Below are 13,224 nucleotides of genomic sequence, written 5' to 3'. Positions count from 1 at the left end.
ATGAAATAGATGACGCAGACGCTGTGGTATCTTTTATTTCAAGTTCACTGGGATATATTGAGTCGACGTCAGTAAGGAAATTGTTAACAATTGTTAATTGATAATACGTCGTAGATATACCTGAATGTTGAATTGAAGGCCACAACGAGTGATTTATTTTTTCACGTACAAGTTTTTTTTTAATAAATTCTGCTTCATAAGAATACAAAAAAAGGTCTGGTAACAATGAGGCACATTGGTACCCATGGGAATTCCAACAGATTGTTTGAAGACTTGATTTCTAAAAACTACATACAAGATGTTGCCTATCAGAAACTCAAGCATCTTTTTAGTGTCAACTTCAGAGTACTTGTGTGTGCAATCAGAATGGTTTTTAACAAAATATTTTTTTAGATTTCCAATGACAGGTAAGCATTTTTATGACTTCCATTTTTATAAAAGAAACAACAATCTATAATATCAAAAAACCTAGATTTTAATTTCTCATGGGGAATGGTTGTATAAAGTGTTGAAAAATCGTACGTTTCAATGCTATTGATTTTGGTAAGAATTGTGTTAAATAGATGTATTACAGGAGGACCTATATCTCTTTTAAAAAAATGTATCAACGCAATATTTGGACCGTGTAAGACCACTTGCAGGTGACCCTAACAATTTCAGCTCCAGGGTGGGGTGTTTCGATGTTTCGGAGCCTGGTGTTTTATTGTCTTTTCCCCTAACCATAAATTTTACAATGACAGCTGTCCACCACTAGAAGGTGCCATGAAAACTTCAGCCCACGGGGTAAGAGCCTGCGATGTTTTTTTCTTTATTTTTTTTGAGTCAAATGTTCATTTACTCTTTTTTATACATACATGAAAACAACACTGTAAAAAGTCGAAAACGCTTAATAAACACAGCACTAATGTCGACTCGAAATACGTCGGTTCATTTTATTTTGAATTCCCTTGGTGTACAATAGGGTCTGATTCTGTTAACAGTGATAGTGAAAGCTTTTTGGTTGGTAACACTGAAAATTTCAGAACCCATAGGACGGACATTCAATGTTTCAAAGCCCGATGTGTATAATTCTAATTTTGTTAAATATATGTATCACAGGGGGGTCTATTTCTGTTAAAGGAAGTTGTATTAGCACAATATGTTGACAGTGTCAGACCACTTGCAATTTCAACTTCGGGGTAGAGAAGTTTCGATGTTTCAGTGTCTGGTGTTTTAATTATCTTTTAGTATTATTTATCAATTGAAAAATTACAGTAAGGATTGGATTTTTTAAACTAGAGATTGTATCATTATGTAATTTAATGTGGTAATGTTAACAACCAGTAGACGACCCTGATTATTGCAGGCCTCATGGTAGGGGGTTCCATGATTCCTGTTCTGATGTTTTAAAATTCTATCATCGTATGTAGATAGGTTACAAAAGGGCCTGGATCTTTTGAACTAGACATGTAACCCTAACAATAATTTTACAATGGTAGCTTACCACTACTGGTAGGTAGTATGAGAACTTTAGCCCACGTGGTAAGGGCCTCCAGTGTTTTTTATTTACACTTTTTGACATACTGTAGAAGGTCGACACCGCTTGATAAACACAGCACTTATGTCGACACGAAAGAGTTGGTGTTTACATTTTCAGTTCACTTGGTGTACAGTAGGGCCTGTCTCTTTTAAACTACATGGGGTACATATTCTTTTATCATAAGTTTACACTGATAGTGCTAGACTTTGTTAGTAACACTGAGAATTTTAGTCTCCACAGAACAGACCTTCAATGTTTCCAATCCCGATATTTGTAACTCTTATTACGTTAATTATGTATATTGAAGGAGAGCCTATATATCTTTTAATGTAGAAGATGTACCAACACAATACTTTGACAGTGTCTCGGTGTTTCTGAGCCCCATGTTTCAATTGCTATTTAATATTAGAAATATATTGAGATATTATAGCAAGGACTGTAGATGGTATCTTCGCTGTAATTTTGATATGGTAGTGCTTAACAACTAGTAAATGATCCTGAATACTTTAGGCCTCAGGGTACGGGATTTTAATGTTTCCGATTCCGATGTTTACAAATCCAATTATTTTTGTAGATGAATTACAAAAAGGCCTGGATCTTTTGAACTAGACTTGTAACCCTAACCATCAGGCCTGGATCTTTTGAACTAGACTTGTAACCATCAACATAAGTTTTACAATGAAAATTGACCACCACTAGTAGGTGCCATGAGAATTGCGTCCACAAAGTAAGGGCCTCCAATGCTTTCGGGTCTGATGCTTTTCACTCTCTATTACATAATTATATAAAAACAACACTGTAAAAGGTCGACACCTCTTGATAAACATATCACTAATATCGACATGAAAGAGATACATGTATACGTCGGTCTTTGAATGTTCAATTTACTTAGTGTACAATAAGGTCTGGATCTTTTGACATACAGAGGGCATGTGTTCTTTTATCATAACTTTACACTCATAGTGCTAGACTCAAGGTCAAAAATATTTTGTTTTATCCAGAACAGATACTTATCATTCAGTGCTCGTTTTGTAAAAGTCTATCTCAAAGTTCTTGAAAAGATTTTTTGTGACCCTTTCTTTTGATCTTATTTTCCAATATATCTGCCCTTGTTTATGGAACAGACTCTTTTTGGGGGGAATATATAAAAGCCCATTGGAAGCTTTGTGCTATATTTTATCAATATTTTGAAATATGGCCCTCTTTTCAAAAAGTATTGCAACTGAATCAATGTCAGAAGTTGGAGGATGACAGAATGTCTCATATTAAATAGAATATTTGGCTACGGCACATTTTCCAAAATATGAAAGTAGAAATCTATAGAATAAATGCATATTAAACATTTAAATATATATGTATGTATAAAACAACTCGAAATTTCATCAAAATTTTTTTTCATTTTATTTGCACCTTTCCAAACTAACTTTCTTAAACATGTCAAAACACTTGTGAACACATACATGTATAAATTCAATTTAAAAAGCACTTATTTGTAAATCTACCAAATATAAGTAAATAATCTGTAACACAATAGCTATCTGAAAAATAAAAAAATTAATAAAAAGATAAAGTAGTTAAATTATAAATGACTATTTGCAGAAGCTGTTTAAAGCATCTGAGCAAGGTCCATGAATACTATGCAGGTATGTTAAGGTTTCCCAAATGAGTTCACAACGATGTGTAGAAAATAATTTGTTATTCAAATATGTCGTTATTAACTTCGAAGTAACAATCGACTTTCTTTACAATATTTCTAAGACAGTGAATCGTAATAAGTGCCTATTCGTGAACATAAATAAATCCGGTTGTTCTCTGTTATCAATAAGCGATTCTAAATTTCAATACAAGTGATACTTAATTTCATATTATCAATATTAAGTATCAAATAATCAGCTTTGTATTAGGTAAGTGACTATTTCTAAAATAGTGAGTTGGAGGCTCCACCTGCTACGTGTACACTAATGAATGGAGGTATTTAATGCATCTACAAATCATGCGATATTAGGATAATTTGCATGAACTTGGGAGAGAACATAAGTATCAGTATGACTCATGCAGGGGGATGTCTGGCCCAATTTTGTGTAATTCGAGCTTAAAAAGTACCTAATTTGAAGGATAGGGCACAATGTTTGGACAAGGAATCACCTATATCATATTACCGGTGTATGAAAATCATTAACGATCTTAAATAAAGTCTTACTGCTTTTAAATAGAAATACTGAGTTTAGTTTTATTAGACAGTTTTGTATATCATATGAAACAAAGTTGTATAATAATCATAAGTAAAGGACAAGAGCGTACAAGGCCTGACAAATCCCCCCGTAACCAGGATTTTGAAATGGCATATGAACATATAAAACAAATCTTTACATTTGAAAGTGTACACCAGGACATGTACATGTATGATATAGAACTGCATTTTCTGACAAATAAATAGTAAACATTAATACATGCACTTGGTATTTATTTCCTTTGGTTTATTTGTTTGCTTTCTAATCATTACAGCATGATCTCTTATCTGTGCTAGCGCTATTTCTATCCGACATTGAGTGTAAAATGAACATTACGCAATAATTGTCATAATACAAATGGTATAAGATATTTTTTACATAATAGCCCAATAAAAAGGCAAAAAATGTTTTACTTAAAAGCAAATGAATTTTATATAAAACGCCGTTTAACGTTTCAAGCACCCTCTCAATCGAGAAGAATGGGGTGCAAGCCTCCGCCTATCCTAGTGAGCTAAGTTGACACATTAGGGTATAGGTGAATAAATTTAACTGCTTGACAATATTTAATACAGTAAAACTTTTTTGGTGAAACCCACGAATTTGGCCCATTATGGGTCTAGACTTCATTTTGAAAAATCAATAATAAAATTCATTAAAAACTTATTCTTTAAATAAAAGTACTTTTATGGTGGAGACTGGACCCATTCATACCTAGATTTTTGCAATTTAGAACAGTGAATGAACCAAGATTTTGGCATAAAACGCTGTGCAGCTTTATTTGGAAATCTATAACTGTCGTGTTTGTAGAACGAAAGCACAATATTGGCTTTCATCCTGAAATTTATACTAAAAACAATGCATACAAACCAAAAATTAATATTCAAACTTCAATTGAAATTCTTTCGTCTCCATTGCTTCAAGTGGGGGATATACAACGCCTTGTACGCCCCTGTTCTTTAATACGTATCACATTCTATCGCACCACTTTAAAATACGCATATAATATCGTACCTTATTATATGATACAATATTGTATCACATTATACATTACAATGATATTGACATCATATAATATATTATTTTGTAATACTCATATACTTATATTTGCTAATATGCGTACATAAATGAATATATAGAATAGCGAAACGTTTAATTCTGTGTGAACATTTTAATGATTTCACAATGATTACCGCACATGCTTATCACATGCTTATCACTTGACAGTTGCATTATTGTAAACATTAAAACACGATTATTTTAATAATTCTCAAGGGTTTGCCTATTTCAAATGTAAATATAAGTTAAAATCAGCATTATTATAATTTCATGTTAAATACTAAAATCTGATTGGTTTAGACGCAGTTGGTAATCCGTTCAATTACCCTGAGCGTTAGCAACACACTTGGCAACGGGAAACCCAACGAATTGCTACATGCGCGTAAATTATGCGCATATACCGATTGCCATAGAATTCACTTCATTTCTATTTAAAAGGAGTAAAATTTTCTTTAAAATTAAGACATTCATTATAATAAAATAAATAGCGCCCATTTGGGAGGGTAACTGTTGACACCCCTCGAAAACCATTGTTTACCCCCGCTTTGCGTCGGTTGACAATGGTTTTCTCGGGCACTTATTATATAACGTTAAATAAAATGTTCACCGGGATATGAACTCAGTTGGTACGTAATCAAGTCTCAAATCAAGGATATGATCACGTGACAAACCAGGTCCGATAAAAAATTTCAATTGCTGTTTATTTCTTAAATATTATATTATTTTACAATACTACGTTATATTATTCAAAATTGTATCATATAACACAATACTGTATCATATCATCCAATACAATAATATAGGAATCATTTTATATAACAACAAAGTCATCTTTCAAACACGTTTGATTGAGGTACTTAGGACAATTGTTTTAGCATCCTTGATAGTGAAGAGATCATTCTCTGTTTGTGAAGCAAGCCGTATGTATCAAATTCAAAGTTATATGATCCATATAAGTTTGTCAGGACAGCTGTTCTCCAGATATCAAACCTACATTCGACTACTCAAAAAATCTACACGTGCTCCATTATAATAACCTCCGGAATCCGGAAAATATGGTTCAGATTTAGCATCCATACATGTTGAGTGCATCAGTATCAAAACCTGCATCATTTATACAAATTTGATAAACACTAAACCAAAAACTAAGATGTGTCCATCAAAGGGCATCTGCTCCAAAAAAAATTAACCAACTCCAAAAACCTTAAATGTATCATCATTCAGCATCTGAAACCTATGGCTCAGATTAAGCATTTGATCCTGTCAACTGCATATCTATCATCAGACACACCTGTCATGCAAGTATGGTGGAGTTAGGACCAGTAGTAAGTAAGATATAGTCATCAAATGGCACCTGCTCCAAAAACTTTGCTCTGCTCTTAACATTTTCAAAGCCAACATCCAGAATTCAAGTTCCAGATTCAGCATCCAAGTCTTAAAAGTTCATTAGTTTGTCCAGATGCACCATCCATGCAAGTTTGATGAAGGTAAGTTAATTAATAATTTAGATACAAGACCTGCACCACAAACTTTTACCACGTCCAGACGCCAACGGTATAACATAAGCTCCAGTCAACCTCGTGTCAGTGAGCTAAAAAAGTTTTGATTAAATGTCAATTGCCACTTGCCCCAATGGGATTTACATAAATCATTTGCAATGTTATGATATGCATGTGACATGATTAAGTACGATAATTAAAACGTTACTGTAGTGACGTCTATGATCAATACAGTATAATGAAAATTACAGCTTATAGTTTCGTTTAACATCTTTAATCTTCTCATGAAATACAGGACATTTTCATTTCCGCATCTTCAGCCTCTTTGCACACAGATAGCAACAGACTTGATGGCTCGTGCCATCGTGAATGATGCTGCCTGTTTTAGCTCTTCTCAAAAACAGGCCATTTGGACCTTTCTACATGGCAAATTGCTGCGGTAGGTAAGCAGAGAATGTCGCAACTTGGTGTTCTAGACAAGTGGTTTAAGAGGGCATGGTGCCCTGGCTGTACGGACACACAATTGAGTAAAAGTTGTCCTTAAACTTCTTGGTAGAGTTCATGTCTTGAGTGTGACAACTTCAACATCTTAGCAGAATTCGATGGAGAATGCATCTTCCATTTTCGTTCGCCAGACTGGACGAATCTTCAAGCAGAAGATACAGTGGCGTTGAAGGGGTTTGTTCTTTATACCTCATTCACATTCCAAGTGGAACTGAAATAAAACAAAAATGTTAGATATTCATTTGTTTGTTATATTAGGTTGAATCACTGGCATGGGATACCTCCATATTGTGACATAAAACGCTTAAATTAAGTAAAATATATATATATTTCGCAGGTTTCTAATTTAAAGAAAGTGACTAATTCCCTGCAAAGGGTTGACCTTCTGTACCGCGTGCATGTTACACCATCAAATGTCAGAAACTTACTGGTGTAAAGTTGACAATGTTCAATCCACCTACTTTTCATGTTATTTTACCTCCCATCTGTAACTTGCAATTTTACTGTGTAAAGTCAACACAACAGTCATAGCCGCAGGTTTTCGCATTTTACTTCTGATTCTCATGTACCTAACATATGGGGCCTACATATTGCATATCAATTTCAACAAGTGACACCCCTCTAACTAATGATAATCATTAAAAATCATTTCATGAATTTTAGCAACACTTATAAGCCTTCAAGTACAGCAACTTTCAATTTTACAAAGATATTGACGGGTACTTTATCCGAAACTGTCCCTTGCTTCCTTTAACTTACACTAACATTCTCTGAAAAGTCATCTTGTCTTAAAATTAAAAAGCTTATCCTGTTCTGAGAAAAGGTACACCACATTTTGCCAATTCCATTGAGGTTTAAGAAAAATATGGCCATTTAAGTGAACCCACCATTTCCACTTTCCTCTATTTAACAGAGATTCATAGGGCTCCCCATAAATAAAGCATCTTTATCTAATCTTTTAGAGGTCAATTGTTGTTCAACCTCCTTAAAAAAGAAACCTTATTTAATACTACAAACATCTACTTGATATTATCATGATAAAAGCATCACATCACTTAAAAATACCATTACATGTATACCCTCCCCCTATCTTTTGATTTTCACAAGAAGCATTAGTTTGAACACTTTTACCTAATTTTCTGAAACTTGTGGCAATTTCCTTGAGTCATTTTCACACATAATAGAAAACAACCATCACTGATATCTAAAATTGATCTCTTTTGGAAAATGGATGATTTGTAGCATTTTTATTCACTAAAAGACATGCCGCCCTACATCTGATTTCTTGTTTTCATGAAAAAGTAAGCCTAAAATCATATTTAGTGGATATCATATATATTCTGGTTTCTCCTTTTAACTTTGCTAAAATAGTAAGACCTACAAGTGTGATGTCTGCTTTTAATTAAAATGAAATTCAACCACACCTGGGTACCTGGGGACGGATGAGAATTCCATGAAAAATGTTCAAAGTTTTCTACATTTTTGATGCATATATACAATGAAAGGGTACAAATATGTTGTTTTTTGTTCATTTCAAGAGTAATTATCATACAGATGTTATTTCAAGGTCAAATGTACATTTACATATCCTACATGTAATGGTAATGGAGTCAACTGGAAAGAGGGGGTGGCTTTTTCAATTCTGTATAAATACATCTAAAATATCATTTATGGATAGGAAGGAGCAAAAACTTGATTTTTTTGACATATTGTATAATTTGATAACTGCATCTGTCTACATGTAAAGTTCAGTTGAAATAAAAATATGCTGTTTTAAAAAAATTCGGTCATATAAGTCAGGTGGCTTAATGTTATTTCATAAAATCAGACAGCGAAATGGCTGCAAATTCATAAATTTAATGATTCAATTGATCAAAACTGTTTTAAAGTATTTATTCTTATCTCATTAATTAACTGAAGCCTATTAATCGCACCAGGGTATGAAATACCTACTCTCTAATCCAATTTACTCTAGTGGTGGTCATTTTACACATTTAAGAGGGAGTTACTCCCCTTGAATATTTTTGCTAATAAATCATGTAATGACATCTACAGCCAAAAAATCATCCATTTTCACAAAATATATTACTTATGGTACAAAATCTACTCAAAATTACACTGAAATGAAAAATCTGAAAATACCATGTTGTCTTGAAGGTGGCACAGGACAGTTTTTTTTTTATACAATTCATTGTAGCCAGGGGATACGTGTCTTCGGAACTCTGTAACTAGAATTTCCTCAGTTCCCATTCAGGTCAAATACCTTTAATTCACTCTTTATAAGGCCAATCACCAATTTCTGAAGAAAATTACTAGTCAAAACCTGTAAAATTCTCTACATATTGGTTTTTATTAGATTTTAACCCTTTCATATTTTGCTAATTTTTCAGCTTTTTAGACCTCCCCCAACTAATTCCCTGCAAAGGGTTGACATTCCGTACCGCGTGCATGTTGCACCATCACATGTCAGAAACTTACCGGTGTAAAGTTGACAATGTCCAATCCATCTACTTTTCGTGTTATTTTACCTCCCATCTGTAACTTGCAATTTCACTGTGTAAAGTCAACACAACAGTCATAGCCGCGGGTTTTGCATTTTACTTCTGATTCTCATGTACCTAACATATGGGGCCTACATATTGCATATCAATTTCAACAAGAGACACCCCTCTAACTAATGAAAATCATTAAAAATCATTTCATGAATTTTAGCAACACTCATAGCAACTTTCAATTTTACAAAAATATTGAGGTTACTTTATCCGAAACTATCCCTTGCTACCTTAGGATGCTTCCACACAAATTTTCCTGACTGGTTAGTTTCTGAGAGGAAGATTTTTAAGGATTTACTCAATATATTCCTATGAAAAAATTCGACCCACCATTGTGGCCCCACCCTATCTTTAAAAGGTCATGATTTTCACAATCTATACTACCTTAGTATGCTTCCACACAAGTTTTAGCTTTCCTGGCGAATTGGTTCTTGAGAAGAAGATTTTTGAAAAGTTCTTAAATTTTTTCAATAATTCCTAATTATCTCCTCTTGAAAAAAAAGGTGGTCCTTAGTTTTCACAACTTTGTATCCCCTTTGCCTAATAATGCTCTGTGCCAAGTTTCGTTGAAATTGGCCCAGTGCTTCTGGAGAAGATGTTGAAAATATGAAAAGTTTACAAACAGACAAGCAACAGACAAAATGTGATCAGAATAGCTCACATGAGCTTTCAGCTCAAGTGAGCTAAAAATCCAGTTATACATTAGTACCCGACACAATTCATGCTTTTCACAGAAAGCAACTCAACAGCTATGCACCAGAACCTCAGGCGATTGAAACTGTCTATATAGAAGCATCATTCCAAATATTAATAAGTACACTGGGTTATTGCTTTAGTCCACTGAAAGGAACTTAACAGGTATATACCTGGTATTAATCTGTACCCTAGGCTATGGATAGCTCTATTGGGTGAAAAATATCAGCTACAAATTAGTATTTTTGGCTACTGATACTGTCACTGAGAGCAACTTAACATCAATATTAGTACCCTAGGTTATTGGTAGTAGTCTCTTGAAAGCAACACAGCAGCTGTACATTAGTATAACTTACCTCTTGATATTCGCTTTCTGGTAAGAACATAACCATTGTACCATAGTAAACTTAGCTTTTCCTATGTTCACCATGACGACCTAGCTTATTGATATGGTCCACTGAGAGAAACATAATAATTGTAAAATAGTGCACTAGGCTATTGATATGATTCACAAAGAACAACATTATTTCCAAAATTTTAAAAATGCACTCTCTTTTTCTACAGTTTTGAGGTTTCTCCCCTTTGAATAAAGATCGGTCTTTCATTTCTGCAATTTATACTTGCCTTCCCATAAGGATGGTTTGTGCCAATTTTGGTTGAAATTGGCGAAGCGGTTTTACAAAAGAAGTTCAAAATGTTAAAAGTTAAAAGACGGACAGACGGACGATGGACAAAATGTGATCAGAATAGCTCACTTGAGCTTTCAGCTCAGGTGAGCTATAAATCAAAACTGAAGTAATGAAAACAAACCACATTTTCCACAGAGATTCAAAACTGTTACAAATGAGGAAATAGAGAAATTTTTCGACTCCAGGCAAGCAAAATCAACAAAAAGAAATACAGCATGGGGATTTTTCAAGGTAAATGTGTTTGCAGCAATTTGACATTTGTATAAAAATCTTTAAGGGTCAAGATTTGTTGCAGAATTTACACAACCAAACACAAGACCCCCAAACGTTACACAATGTCAGTCTCTAAAACACAACTCACTCCTTTTAGATTGGAACATGGAGATCTATGGTTCTGTACTAATGGTGCAACATTAGACCTGCAAACAGCAAATGTGTCAACTCTTGCCAGTCATCTCTCGTGATTTTATTGTGAAGCCAGCCCCAAAGAAAAAGTTGATGATGATGTTTAGCCTTTGTACCACAAAAATACTTTGATCAATATCAAAGGAGCAATAAATCGCCATCTTGCTGACATTCAGAAAGATGTAAATATAGTCCATGACAAGGAGTTCAGAACAGCCAATGGAATCTTGGATGGTTTCTTTAAAGAGCGAACCTGACTTGATCTGTCAAAACCAACATCACACAAAGATATTATCGAGATACATGATCTGCAGAAGATTTATAAATACCTCCAAGGTGCCACATCATCACCAGTGGTTTTGCGCCATGCTGTATGGTACTTTCTGTCCATCAATTTTATTACCAGAGGTTTAGAGTTCCACCATAAGTTTAATCTTAACAGCTTTGTCTTCTGCACAGATGAAACTGGCCAATATGCTGCATTACAACACAAAACATTACAAAAGAATCATCAAGGTGGTGTAGATGCCGATGACAGCCATACAGACAAGATAATGTATGCAACTGATAATGAAAACTGCTGTCATGTTTATCTCTTAAAGTTACTGATGTCAAAAACAGATTCAATTGCTACAAATCTGTTCAACCAATACATATAAGAGAGAGTTCATTGTGATATTTGGTATTCAGCAAAACCCCTGCCAAAGCGCACTTTCAACAAGTCTCTCGGGGAGATTTGCTTTGCTGCTGGTGTGGAGCATAAATACACATCCCACTGTTTACGGGCCACTGCAAACACTTACCTTAATGATCAGGGATTTGAAGCACGACATATCATGTTCATGTCGAACCAAAGGAATGAGAGTTCAATGAGGTCATATAACAGATCGCTCTCCTCTAAGCAAAAAAAAAAAGGATTCTGTGATGGCGTCTGCATCTTCATCCCCTTTTACGATCGTAGCTCTTCCACCGCTGTCGACCAGGTTCTCGAACTTGCCACCACGAACCCATGAAAATCAGGCTCAACTTGAAAACTTACCGTCACCATCTGCAAATGAGACCACAACTCTCATATCGTCAAATTCCACAGCCACAACATCGTCCTCCATGCCAGCAACATTGAAAACAGTTAACATGAACATGCAAAACATTAATCCAACAGCTGGCTTTTCAATAATGCAAACTTCAGGGAGAGCACATTTCGTTTTACTCAGTTGTGCTTACTGTATTGTTACGTGTTTATAATGTTTATTCTTAATGAATAAATCATCTTGTTGGAAAATACTCATGTATTGTTATTGAATTCAAACTTTTGCGATTAAATATAGCATTTCTCAAAAAAAAAAAAAAAAAAAATCTTTCTTCATAATATTTTTGAGCACTATATTTCCCATGTCACAACAGCTGATTTTTTGGCTCTTCCATCAATTACCAACACCTGCTAGTAAAGGCGCAAATTTTAAAACTACGACCATTAATAAAATAAAAAATAAAATCAATATAAATATAATTTGTTTGCTCGCATTGGTGTGTCATAGGACCGACAAATCCAAAAAAAAAAAGCATTCAATGCTTATATGCACGATACATAACCATTGTACCTTAGAACAGTAAGTGCTTTGAGAGCAACATAATAGTAATACATAGGAACCCTAAGCCATCGAATCGATATGGTCAACTGAGAGCAACACAACATTATTCTAAAAAACCAAACCAATTAGTAGCAACCTGTATACTGAAAGCAACTGAACAGTTGTACAATCCAGTTTTATAACAGTACTCAAGGCAAATGATGATGCTGTTGATACCAAGTTCCAATGCTAATGGTACGGTCTACTAAGAACAACAAAACAGTCATACATTCGTACCCGACACAATTCAAACTTTCCACTGAGAGCAACCCAACAACTTAGCACCTATTTACCTGGTCTTATTCAGTACACTGACCTATGAATACTGTCTATTGAGTGAAATAAAACAGCTACACATTAGTATTTTTTGTCTATTGATAATGTCACTGAGAGAAACTTAACATCAATAGTGGTACCTAAGGCAATTGGTAGTCTTCTGAGAGCA

At 34.3% G+C, this 13,224-nt stretch overlaps 1 long non-coding RNA gene across 3 annotated transcripts; it reads left to right on the top strand.

Moving 5' to 3' along the window:
* Window positions 1-674: 674 nt before the first annotated feature.
* On the top strand, window positions 675-11,577 carry LOC128173794 (uncharacterized). 3 transcript variants are annotated; one of them, XR_008242565.1, is made up of 3 exons: window positions 675-783; window positions 10,879-10,974; window positions 11,114-11,577. It is a non-coding gene; the product is annotated as an uncharacterized LOC128173794 (long non-coding RNA). The 3 variants fall into 3 exon arrangements; XR_008242564.1 differs by lacking the exon at window positions 675-783 and adding an exon at window positions 3,118-3,162; XR_008242563.1 differs by lacking the exon at window positions 675-783 and adding an exon at window positions 6,814-6,983.
* Window positions 11,578-13,224: the final 1,647 nt, after the last annotated feature.

The sequence above is a fragment of the Crassostrea angulata genome, chromosome 2 (assembly GCF_025612915.1).
Source record: "Crassostrea angulata isolate pt1a10 chromosome 2, ASM2561291v2, whole genome shotgun sequence".
Lineage (NCBI taxonomy): Eukaryota > Metazoa > Mollusca > Bivalvia > Ostreida > Ostreidae > Magallana > Magallana angulata.
This window is presented reverse-complemented; position numbering and strand designations above follow the sequence as displayed.